The sequence below is a fragment of the Trachinotus anak genome, unplaced genomic scaffold (genome assembly GCF_046630095.1).
Source record: "Trachinotus anak isolate AG129_WGS33_773 ecotype Australia unplaced genomic scaffold, CSIRO_AGI_Tana_v1 ptg000015l, whole genome shotgun sequence".
In the NCBI taxonomy this organism is placed as follows: Eukaryota; Metazoa; Chordata; class Actinopteri; order Carangiformes; family Carangidae; genus Trachinotus; species Trachinotus anak.
In genome coordinates, this window is record NW_027273866.1 from 5,350,268 (window position 1) to 5,363,980 (window position 13,713).

Consider the following 13,713-nt stretch of genomic DNA (forward strand, 5'->3'; position numbering starts at 1 on the left):
TCTACTGACAGATGAGAGATATGTAAATCAAAACCACAATATACAGAAACACACACACACACACAGTGCCTTAAGTGTTAGTTAAAAAAAAAAATTCAATGACACTAACAGGAGCAACTTTTTTTTTGGAGGTGTGAGGGCTGTGTGTTTGGGTCTATGTGTGGGTTAAGAGAACCCACACAAAATATTTTATTTATATTCCATACATAAATAGTAGGCTGTTTGGTCCCATCCCAGCGGTCTTCATATTTCCTGGTGACATTATCAGCTGTCTCCATCATGTGCAGAGCGGGAAATAAATTGCATTTTTGCCGGTGGTTCTGTGGCTGCAGACGGCAGGAGGAGCATTATAATATAAAACATGAATAAACAAAATCACTCATGAGCAAATGTGCAGGAGCATGGGGAGGTAATCTCCTTTAGGCATGGTCCTTGAAATTAACTCAAAGAATCTGCACATGAAACGTGTTAAGAAGATTAATCAAATATTTCTCCTCCCCTGCAAACCCCCCCCCCCCCCCCCCCCCCCCCAAACTCCTGCTTCCATTCAAAGTTTTTTTTTTCTTCTTCTCTTTTTTTAATTCAAACATTATGGTAATAATGTTGTTTACTTATTATTGTGCTTACTTGAGGAAGATTGCTTGGCTACAGGTGAATCGGAGTGAGGCAAAGGATAACGCTATATGTGTGAAATTGTCATATCATCTATTTTCTAATGTGGCTTCGGCTGGGCATGAGTGTGCCAAATGTGAGAGATGTGCATGGCAGAGAAGGCGCTGTATAGTGTGCACAGGGGCAGTGGGCTTGAATAAGCCAGGGAGCAAGTGAACTAGGCAGATAATACTTTTAAACTTTGAAAACTGTAATTGGAAAACTTGAAAAAACACACAGAAGAGAGGGCAAGCAGTGGGTCAGAGAATATTGGTTGACTTTCACCGTAGACGTTCAAGACTGGTGCCGGTTGATGTACAGCAGAGCGAATAAACCTTTTTCCTCTCCGTTTTCAAATGCACAGATACTAATACTATATACAGTGGCATCCACACAAGTTTCAACAGTTAAATCAGAATAAAGACACATATGTGAATATCATTTTGTAAACCAAAGTGGAAAAGCAGTTGGCAAAGTGTTTCAAATCACAAAGGAGTGTTTTTGTGTGAAGCTTTGGATCAACTGCATTGTGCACTCTCTAATGAATCTGCGCCCTGGCGTTGAAATTTACTGCATAAACATCATTTCCTGTGTCGTTCAGGAGCAACAGTTAAAGAATAAAGGATCAGATGCCACTCTTGCATCCTTCATCTAGAACGGCTGTCAGACATAAGCCCAGGTAAATCACTCATCTGTCCGTGTAATCATGCAAATTCGTATTATCCCTCATGTCCTGCGCACCTCTTGTCACTCATTTATGCATGTTTTCTTCGTACCTCATCGCCCACATCATGTTGAACAAATGCTGTTTAAAACATACAATATGTGTGTTTTGCTGCAGCATCTGGGGAATAACAGTCTGTTGGTCTAAGATCTCGACAACTGGATGGATTGCCATGAAATTTGAAGAAGACGTTCATGATCCCCCAAAGGATGAATGCTATTGACTTTCGAGATCCCCTGACTTTTAATTTAAATCCAGCAGCAGGTCAAAAATCATTCATCCAATACTGCAGTGTATGATACCACTTCAATTAATATCAGTATTTCCATCAGGGTCAGCCGTACTTTGAGATTGCATGTTAAATGCTGTCAATTATGTTTCTATGGTGTGTAATGAACACCACAGCCTCATGGGGCCTTTACTTTCAGTCTTGTTTTTAAACAAGTACATATTCTACTATTTTAATATTCTTTGGGGAAACATCCTCGAGGCCTCGCCACTGTGATTTAACAACTAGCTTTTTCATTTTTTTAAGAACAAATAAGTGTGCACTCAAAAGCTGTGCACATAAATAAATGAATCACACTGTGTTCAAAACAAACACAAACACAAAAATGAAACACCCCAAAAAAACTGTTGAATGCATGAATTGAATTTCATGAAATTTATATCTGACTATATAATCGAAGGCTTAGCTATTTGACAAGCAGAGAAGTTCTCACTAACAACTAACTAAACACATTAAAGCTATAATTTAAAGTATGAAAATCCATCTTGAAAGAGCAGACAGTGTGACAAAACAAGCCCCTGTGGCCTTCAGTTTCACACACAATCGAGACAGAGTGACAGGATTTTGAGAAGCAAAGTCACACTCAGACCTTGGAATATGTTATGCTATGGTTTCAGCAGAGAGTATGGATATTGGTATGGATATAAGGGAGATGGAAGGAGGGGCTGAGTTTGTGTATGTCCCCAGCGAGCAGAGCGTGTGCATGGCTGATCAGTCTGTGGCCTGGTCTGGTCCACGATGACTGATGAGATGGCAGTGGACCTTGGAGGTTTGGGTGATAGCCTTTCAGTGTGTGATTCACGGGGAGCGCCCTGTGCACTGACATCCCCTCACGCTGTGATTGAGTTCACAATCCCGCGCCATTCCTCCCAAGTATATATGGCTTCCAAATAAATAAATGGCAGAATCATGAGATCCCAACTGCAATACAGTATCTGTAACAGTCCAGGATGTACCCACCTACATTGCAGATAAGATTATCTGTAAGGGTATTTTTTATTTTATTTTACTTTGTCTGCTCACACTTCTGCATACTTATGAATGTAGTGTGATATTATCAACAGCGAAGTAGATCCAGCAGCTAATCGGTAGCTTTATATACAACCAGAGGCTTTGTATAAAGACTGGAAACAGGAGGAAACAGCTCGTCTGGCTCTGGCTGAACCAAACAAATCAAATCTGCCTGCATCTCCAAAGTTTACTAATTAATATGTTATTATGAAAAAAAAATGCATTTCTGTTATGCACACAAAATCGAAATGTATAAATAAGTTGTTGCTTTTATAACCCAGTGCTGGGTTAGCAGTTTCCCTCTGCTTTCAGCCTTTTTGCTAAGCTAAACTATCTCCAGGCAGCTTCATATTTAATCAACAGATATAAGATTAATGATCTCATTTAATTCTCAGCAAAAAACAAATTCATCTTTCCCAAAATGTGGAAGTATACTATTCCTTCTAACTCATCTGTTGCTCTACATATAAAAATTTTGAAGATGTTATCAATAATGGTTGAGCTCTTTGACTCATTCAGATTTCTCCAAAACCTATAGACGGACTGATTTTCTCCTCCTTGTTTCGTACACACACACACACACACACACACACACCTCTGGCCGAGCATTTGATATCATGTAAAAAGAGGATTTGCACAAATAACTCTATAATCTCCAACAGCCAGTAACAGGGTGACGTAATTGTTGCTGTTAGTGAATAACGAGGCAATATGGAGGTGAGTCATTCCTCGGTGAGAAAGGGGTCTTAGCCAAAGACTTTAAGCAGATAAGCCTGTTTGGGCTAATGAATGGGCAGATTCAGAGATGTCATCTGAGATTTCTCCTCCTCATGTACATGTCAACAGGACATACTGAGGAGAGGCACACAAGTGTCCCTGCATAAAACCATTAGAGTCAATAAAGGAATTAGAGAATATACAGTTTTATTATTCATTTTCTATTCAATCTTGTTTAGATCCACTGGCAACTTTATTATACACATTTGAGACACATAAAAAAAGACAACTGTCTTTGATGTAGACAATAAAGACTTCTGGCTTGCATGACTATCCAGTCGCTGTTGTACTAATATCAAAGCGTCACTATCAGCACAGCAACATTTGTTTTTCACCACTGCACCCTTATTAAGGGTGAAATTAGCTGTGCTCGAAATGAGTGAGAGCTGCATACTGAACTCCTCATAATGCTGGAGCTGTGGACAGAGATAGGGATCAGCGAGAGAGCAGGACGCACCGTCTGTCCAGACCTCAGATGTTTAATGTGAGAGCTGCTCGTCTTATCAGTCCCCTGAAATGGCCCTCTAATTGGGGACATGTTTCTATGAAATGTGTATAAATTGACGGTAATTGCTTTTGTATGCATGGAAATGCTAATTTTCCTCTATAATGGCTATCAAGAGAAACATACAAACTAGTTCAGTGGGTTCCTGTATCATGGATGAGAGAACAATAAATAAATGCAGGCCATGCACAGAGTCCTAATGTAAAGCAAATGCAAATTTAAAACAGAACTAGTATATCTCATCCTTTCGAGTGCTCCTATGGTAATTACTGACTAAAACCTACACAACTGTGGCCTCCCCATCTCATGTTTTCTCTCCAGAGAATAGACTGTGGACATGAAATGCAGCATCACAACACTTTTCTGAGGCAATGCACCCACTTGAGATGCTGACTGCTTGTGATAACTCCTGGGTTCAACGTCCCATAGGCAGAGCTTTGGAATAATCCATTCTCCATACAGATTTCTCCCACGGAAGCTGCTTTATCCCATTATCACAGGCATTATACAAATGTATACTGCTGTAATCCACACACTTAGAGCCTGATGCTTTTGGAAAAGCCATGTTGTCAGTGGCAAACAGCTTCCGATACAGTACAGCACAAACAGAGTAACTCTGGTACAAGTCAATACATGTACTGGAGGTAGGCTATGTTCATAACAATATCTTCAAAGTTTGTTTGTTTGTGTGTTTGTGTGTGTGCGTGTGTGCGTGTAAATGAGCGTTCTGAGCAAACTATTTTCTGAGGGAGATGTAGCGTGTAGAAAACTTGGTCTCGGCCGTATGGGGGTGTTTAACATATCCAAGGTCTCCAGCAGAGACATACAGAGGCACAAGCGGGTCATGGGGGATGCTGATAGCTCTGTGAACTCAGCAGGTGGTTGAGCGCAAGATGTGATAACTAGATGTTCTCGATGACAACAGTGGTGGAGCTGGTCTGTCCCTAATGTACTGTATTTGCCTAATAACACAGCAGGCAGCAGAGGTCTGGGTGTGATGAGGAAGAACCCCCCCCTCCATCACAAGCACAGAAGAAGACATACAGACATGCCCCATATACCCTCCAGGCCATGTGACCCATGAAGGAGAAAGGATTAAAAAAAAAATGTAAGTGTGTCTGTACATCAAAGAGAGAAAGAAAGAAAGAAATAAAGAAAGAAAGAATGAAAGAAAGAAACAAAGAAAGAAAATCCAACAAATAATATTTTTCCCAGCCGCTCTTTATTGTGAAAATTGGTGCAGGTGCCAGATAGGCTTTCTGGTCTGCCAGCGTCGTGCAGACGTTATTGTTAAGGTGAAGCTTGCTAACTGATGGTTGAGATTTATGCTTCGTTGGCTTGCGCGGTGCTGGGGGAGACATCATCCACTGGCAGATGTGCACAGCTCACCACTCTCTGCCACCTCTATAATTGACATCTGCATGTAAGAGAATGGCAGCGGCACCAGTCTGGGCCATGTTTCTGGGAAATAAGGCAGAGAATAAGCAGAGCACATCCTGAGAGGTTTGCATCAACTGTCTCTCTAATGCCTGTGAGTGCTCCGGCATTAATGGAACATATTATGCCTCAAATTATGGAATCATATACAGCAGCTGTTGATCCAATTTGGATGTGGTGCTACAGCTAAAACAAGTCCCTCCAGGGGAGAACGTCTAGTTTTTGGGTTTTATGGCAGGATTCTGATCTCTTCAGCTGGCATCCGTGGTGCATTTCATGACTTGATGCCAAAATCGTCCATTATTTTAGAAAGGATAAAGACATGCCTCTGAGGATGGAAGTGCCAAACTAACTACAATACAGTGATCAATGGAACAATGCAATCAGCAGAGGCATCTGAACAAGTCACTACGTTCCAGTGATTAAATCCATACAAGTGTATCCTGTTACTGGTCCAAGTCTTGGCCTATTGGATTGGAGAGTCACAGAGTTGGCTGATGACTTCATATTTCTTTTCATTTCCACCTTTATTTCTTTATCAATGAATTATATTTTCCCATCTTTTTAGTCCTCTGTTTTCATAAAAATAAATATATAAATCTTCACAGAAACACATTATGGCAAAACTCTCTGGTAATGCATACTGCGGAAAAAATAACGCTTTTTTTTCATATCGTGAAATATTACATATACACTGGACAATATTAACTTCTACCTTCAACTGGGATTAAGCACAGCCACCGTAACTAATCAGATTTCTACGACGGAGAGAATTCATCGAGATTTACTGTGGGCTCCCCTCCATTTGGGGTTAATGAGTGTCTTCCACAGCCTCCTCATAGCTATTTCATACCTCGGGGATTTGAATAATTCCCATTGATAGTTTGAAAATCTCAAATGAGACAGGATTAATCAAAAGCAGAGAAAGTAAAGCTGATGAGGGTGAAGCCGCGCATGAGGATGAGGATATCCAAATAGGAGGAAGGTGACTAGTTATACACAGTGGGCAACATATTCTCATTATTTTAATAGCTGGTGGGGGTCTGTGACTAAAACAGTGTAAGTAGATTCACACAAGAGTATAATGATATTTAGAGCTGGGAATGTACTTCCCCACTTTAATCAAAGGATGTTTCTACATACTATAGCTGTCATTTTTAATAAAAAGTGAAGATTGCCCATGGTATCGCACCTTTTTTTCCACATGGTCTAGTAAGGTTCAAATATGGGCCAGCCATCATGGCGGTACTTAATTGGTTCTGTCTTTCTAATTTTTTGAGCCAGAGGAAAAAGGAGACTTTGGTATGTTGAAGAGCTTCCAGCCTGATCGACAACTTGTAACGATCAGCTGCAGCAAACAAAATCATGTCAGAGGCAACTGAATAATATATTTAAAAATGTGTGAGCGAAATAACAAGAAGTTGTACCTGCAAGCATTTTGATTGCACATCGTGCTTAGAGAGGTTTATTGCTTTCAGACTGTGCAGTATTACCATTGTATCTATCTCCCCACATCCATTCATTCATCTTAGACAAGTCAATTTCATTATTCACAGCAGGTTTGTTGAAAAGCATGTGGAACTAGAGCACTTGCAGGGTGCTAGCCCTGTGTGGTATGGGCATTGGTATTTAAGTTCCCTGGGATAAATCATTTATGTCAATTCAGTTACTGATGAGGCATGAATACATATGGCGAATTCTGTTCAGATGTGATTTATTTTAATTGTCACACTGGGACCTGCTATTACACTGCAGCAGAATGGGTCACTGCATTAGAAAATTAAAGCAGAGGCTCTCATTTGAAATCTATTTGTAAATTCTGGCCTGTGGGATAAAGATGTGCTGAGCGCATATAAATGCCCTCCCAGTGTGGCTTGAACTTCGTCGAAACTGGCGCGCAGTCACCTGGGTGTGTCACTCTCTCCCAGGTGCACGCTCCCTCTGTGCTCAGTCTGAGGGAACTCAAATTAAGCTGCAGCAAAGGCACATGTCTTACATGAATGAGCATACGTGTGTGGGGTCTGGAGTGCTGTGCGGGGTGTGAGGTCAGAAAGTGTGTGGCATGCCGAAGGCGACTCATGTTCTGGATTTCATGGGCTCCATTTCCATGGATCATTTAATACTTCCCCTCATCCACTTTTGGGGATATGTCAGTGGAAGTTGCAGCAAGCAGTTGCAGATGGAAGGGATCCCCATACAACTTGGGATTTATGCAATTAAAGTTACAAAACTACTGTTTAATTATATTATTCATGATTGTAACTTTGTAATTTGACAGCACTGTTACAGCTCATGTCAAGAACAATTATCATCTAAACTGCTTCCTGTTTGTTAGTGTTAGCTGACAGGTACTCAGTGTAGAGTAAAAATTTATGTCAAGCCTCCAACTGTGTATTTTAAGACTGTTCCCAAAAGGCGTGCTCCCTGGTGGCATGTCATATCTACTGGCAGACAGGCCAGGACCCCCAAAACGCTGCATGACAGGTTAGAGAGCATGGTATAGTTTATAAAACTGCTCTTTCACATGGCCTTTTGTCTTTTGTTGTCATCAGTGTCTTTCTTTGCTTTGATGTTTCATACAGTTTTGGGACCGCAGTGTTCCAGACCAAAGATGAGCTCACTGTACTTGCTTTAAGGGAGAAACAGAGGTCATGGTTTTGTTCGGGCTGTCTGTAAAATATGACCTGTCTCCTTTACAGCCAACTTTGTTTTCCCTGACTTTTCTTGCGTCTTTTGGCAGCATCACTGCTGGAAGTAATGACGGGAGAGTAAAATTAAACCCGAATGCTACGCAGACTGGCAATAATGTCCTGAGAGTCCTTTCAGGTTGTGTATGAGGTCTTTATCGTATATTAAATGTATTATATGTCTTTACGGTATTGCATTAAAACAAAGTGTAACAGCTACATTTAGCATAGATATTTGGCATTAAATTATATACAGATACAGATATAATATATACATCCGGTGCCATCCAGTGTTATGGGGTGCAATCTCTCCTTCATACCAGATATTCTACATGCCACCTCCCCGACCTGCTGCTGTGAGCAAAGTGTTTGTACAGCTTAAAAAAAACATACTTCCTCATTTCAGTGTAATCAAGCATTTCATTGTACTTTGAAAGAAAGGGCATTGATTTACAAGGATCCTTCTTTCCATGATCATATCACACATCTTTCATATACCATTTGGTTTAAACACTAAACTGAAAATGTTTTTCTCCATCATCATTTCTCAATATCTTCTGCCCCAAACACAGTGACACACCTTAAGCTCCTACTGCAATAACTTTTTTAACATTCATAGAAACAATATCCACCTTTATTCTGAAGCTAGTTTTATGTGCATAGTGAAAGATTGATCATTTCCATCACAGCACCTGCACAGAGGAAAAGTACAGTTTCCTTTATTCTGCAAGTCTTTGAATATCATTTTTTAATAGACCTATGTATTCCTCCCCCTGTAAAGCTGAAATCACTTGCTTCCAAATAGGCTTTTTTTCCCGATAATGATCAATCATGAGTGGAGTGGGTAGTGGGTCTGAAATAATGAGATCCTATTTCCCTTTCATTTTACCTTTGCCTTCCAATAGTAAAGTCAAGTTTAAGTACAGACGGAGGATGATAGATTAGTTGAGAGGGATCCTGACAAGAGAAGGAGCAGGAGATAAAGAGAAAAAGAAACCAAGGAACAGCAGCTGTTCCATCAAACTTGGATAAAAGTGCTGCGTAATGTGCCCCCTTTTTGAAACGCTGTCGTACCTCTAGATCCCCCCATCGATATCTCGGCAAGGAAAGGAGGAAGTACAAATGAGATCGTGACAATTGGAAAAATTCCCTGGAACGTCATTCAAATCTAAAAATACAAAGCGAGGCAAATCAATTATCCAGTTTGTGGCCTACAAGACAGACTGTATGAAGGCACATGGAGCTCAAGAAATACAGCGCTGGAGTGAGCATGTCAGGGCTTCTGAGGGATAGCAGGAATGATGGGCATGTGAATGTGTGTAAATCTTTCAATTGACATTTCATCATGTGTGCTTTGTCCCCACATAAACTCATAAATCAGTCAAGAGAATGTCATAATTTACATATACAAACACATGTGCTGATGCTTGGGTTGCTTGGTGTAAAACACTGTATCTTCAAATCAAACCTCTCCAATCAGTGGGGGGAGGGAGGAGACAGTCTGCAGAGAGGACCTGTCTAAATTATGCAACTCTCATTTTCTTTAGTTCATATTTAGCAGAAAACTATGTTGTGTTCAGAATAACTGAGCTGAAAAGGGACAAAGTGGCCTCCCTGTACTGTAAAAGAGTTCAGAATGGTTTGACATTTGTGGAAATATGATTTTTAGCCTTCTGGTGGAGAGTTATGTCATGTCTCACCACTCAGTTTAAGGCTAAAACCAACACCAAACTGTTGCTTTTACACTTCAGTTGTGTTGTGGATTCATGAAATGAGATACAGTGTGTTAGTGCTGGCTTTAGTTTCATGTTTAACGTACAGATATGAGTGTATTTCCCCAAATTGCCAACTCTTACTTCAAAGGGGGCTTTGTTTGCTGCTGTTTGGGAATATTGTGTGAGATGCCACTGTAAATGTGTGTGTAACTTGCAGAACTGTTTTACACAAGGCTGCAATGCAAAATGTATGATTCTTTAAAAATAACATACTGGAGCAAAACCCACATTCCTAACAGTGACATCTGCTTTGACACATCACCACTGTCCAACAGCTTTGGACAGTTGATGGCATTGTACCTGTTCTTAAAAATACTACATAGCATTGAAATTAGTTAATTAATATGAGCATTTTCTCTAGTGCTGTGGGTTTCAAACTTTTTCTAGCATCCCCCATTTGAAGTTAAAAGAACTTCATACCCTCCCGCCACATAATTTCTAATCATTAACAATGGCCGGGGAAGCAGCTAATGAAAAAAAAGGCTCTTGGTTTGAGAACCAACTGTTCTAGTGTCACAGTCAGTGGCTGTGTATGTGAATGTGTGACAGTTTTCTTTGAGAGTTACAATCATAGCTGTAGAAGCTCTTATTCCATATTATGTGTTCATGGTGAATTTTTAGTCACACATTTTGTTTTCAGCATCACCTCTGAATGGGGAAAAAAAAAAAAAAAAAAAAAACAGGACTTGAAATTCATACCTCTGCTTTGTCCTTATTGGAATGAAAAACATTACTCCAACACCCATGTCTTGGGCTGAAAATAGGGTTTGAATCATGTGAATGGATGTGTTTTGATTTTCTTTGCTACAGTAGCTCCAGCTTCTTTTCCACATTTCAAATTTTGTGATTGATTCTCAGACAGTCCATAATACAGATGTGATATCTAGGTCACGGATGTCCCAGTGTGGACGCCATGTTGCCTGCATGATAATCAGTAATCCACTTTGCTCCGGCTCTGGCCTGGCCACTGACCCCTGCTGACCTCTTTGGAATTGATTTTGCGCTTGAACCCAAAGCAGGCGCAAATTAAGCCAAGATATCAGCGGAGAGCAAGAGACAGGAAGAAAAAGAGGAGTGGAGAGGAAGACAAAGGAGACGAGAGAGAACAGAAGAGCATTTTAGGTCTGCTGAAAGACGGTATTTAGCCATGGGAAAGATAGATGGTTACAATGACTTACTTTGATAGAACATCTGTAGGAAAGCAGGACAAAATGACGAGGGCCTTGTGAAAAGCTGTAATTTAATAGCCTAATTTCCTGCCCAGCCCGGCAGAAATATCTGTCTGACACTGACAGCTGATGAAAATGCACCAGGATTTGATTTTCTCCCAAGTGGAGAACAAGTTCAGACCCATCTCTCGCTCTGCAAACTCCTGCAGGCAATCATCTATGTGTGCATGTGTGTAAGAGAAGACCGTAATTCTGGCTGTGGCTGCTTCCTCCTCGGGGCTAATGACAAATTTAGTGATAATCGTCATGTTTTAATTGATGTTTCCGCACCACTAACTCAAACCACCGGTGGATTACATCAAGGGGATTACAGATATGAGTAGTTTTGTATCTGCATGGCCTACAGTTCCCTTTATTGCACTGGTTCGCATCTGATGTGTCCAACGCTCGAGGCTTTAATGCACAGCTCAGGCAGCCTACCTCTGGGACGGCACAACCTGCTCACAGTCGCTGCATGAGGTAGATGGTACACGCTGTCCCATCTCCACGTTGCCACTGTTGGACTACAGCAGCACTATACGTGGAGCAAGCTGCTTGATTGCCCGGCGGCCCCCCAGCGCGCCGCGCTATGGAGAGGACTAATGTATTTATAACCCCTCTCATATGTGCACTGGGAACAAATTAGAGACAAATGAGGCAGGATTCCTCCTCTCACCCTGGAAAGCCATGAAATTAGGGCAGCATCATTTACAACTAGCACCAGATCACAGCAGCAAACTAATGTAACTTTAAATATGCTTCTGGAAGTCTCTATACAGTATATTGTGTAGTATTTTACTGTCCAAGTGTTGCACTATTACAGTTTCAATGCTTTGTACATGTTTTCTCAAGTGGGAGCTTAGCATGAGAGGCAGTCTTTGTTTCCTTGTTTATCTCTGTTTTCTGTTGTGCAGGCACTGCTTTGATGATCAAGTCAAAGTACAGTTTGCACGAGGCAACAGTTTCATGTTTAATGTGACCATCTTGCCAGCCTTTTCAACAAACTTGGGCTGGGATAGAGTAAAAAATGGCTAGGGGTTTCGTCAGACAGTGGTTCCCAGCGTTTTTGGCCAGCTTGAAAATTTCAAAAATGATGGTGGGCACATCTGACCGCGTGACGATACAGAGGCCAAATAAAACATTCTCAGAGCACTTTTTATTTGAATGGTAACAGTCAAACTGATTAACCTGACCAATGTGACTGAAAACAGAGGAAGCTCGATTTTTCTTGATTCAACATCTGTGTCTCTCCTTAACTCTTCCTGTTGCTAACCAGCAACACTCCAGTATTTCTACAGATGTAATCTTTTAGCACAAAATCAGAGATATCAAACAAGTGAACGATGCGGTCCAGCAGCCAAGTGGTCCGGCCGGCGTCAACATAAAAGTTCCTATTATTGGCTTATCACAGTGAAAGGCCTTAATACGGGGGAAGAAAAAAGAAAAAAAGTTTTTAAATATTTTATGTTTTTAAAGATCATTTTATTTTAGAGCATTTAAAAACATTATTTATATTTCTAAATTTTTATAATCACATCTTTTTGCCAAAATTGTACTGTTTTGCAAATGATTTGTCTGCCTACTTGCAACACCTTCGTGGACCAGAGGGGGCCCAGCCCAGAGGTTGGGAACCACTGTCTTCAGAAAAGACAGCTGTAGAGTCGGTGCAAATTCAAAGACTAAAGACACAACTTTGTTTGGCATGTAGACCCCCGAGGGTCAAAGATCGCCACTGCCAGAAACTGTAGGATTTTACTCCATTATTTTACAAAGTCGGAGGAGAAATTAACAGAAAGAACTAGTGTCTAAGTTTTGTGAATTTAAAGTTATAACAAGCTGCCCTTGCTAGCTAAGTGCTTTGGTTGTACACAAACAAAAAAAAAAAAAAACTCCAGCATTCAAATCTGTACAAATAGAGCTCGGTGACTTCTCCCCTTTTCCTGTTTTTTGTTTTTTCCCAATATTTCTGCCTCCTAACACTGGCTCGCCTCAGCTCCACTTCCTCACAGAGACTTTCCTCGGTCTTTCTGAAACGCTGAAACACGTTCAGTCTATGTTGTTGTTAGCATTAAGCGACAACATAACATGTTTCGATTGTCACTGGTGTTCAAAGAGCTGTGTTAGCTGCAGTTGTGTTCTCCATTGGAAATGATATCATGTCCTCAAATGACAACTTAAGTTTGGCATATCAGATATGCATCCATATCATTTAGGCCCAAAACTGCCATATCTAGATACTCAGGCTACTCCGCAGGTAAATTTTTCACTAATGTAGTGGCTTCTGTGATAAATCTTTTGTCAGCGGCTGTATTAAAAAACCCTCTTCAAAGTGACAGCAAATGTCACATTTTCAATAGTTCACTTCCAGACACAGTGTCTGCTCAGCAACAAACAACAAACTCTCTATATATGTAAATCAGATCAATAGGATATCCATACAGACGGCCTGCAGCTGTGTGTTGCCATCAAGCAGCTCACCTAATGTAATAAGGAACATCAATAGTTGATTTTCAAACCTAGTGGTGCAGAGAAAGAAAACGAGGATGATGAGATTAGCGCAGCTTGGCTCCAACGTCGAGCCCCATTTTATAAACAGTCACAATTAACACACTCTGTCATTATACAGGGGACAATGAGATGAGTTGGGGA

The 13,713-nt window shown here is 40.7% G+C and overlaps 1 long non-coding RNA gene across 1 annotated transcript in view; it reads right to left on the reverse strand.

Annotated features, from left to right (window-relative positions):
* Positions 1–13,713, reverse strand: part of LOC139632808 (uncharacterized) — a 169,729-nt gene that overhangs the window by 129,491 nt on the left and 26,525 nt on the right. The window lies entirely within an intron of this gene.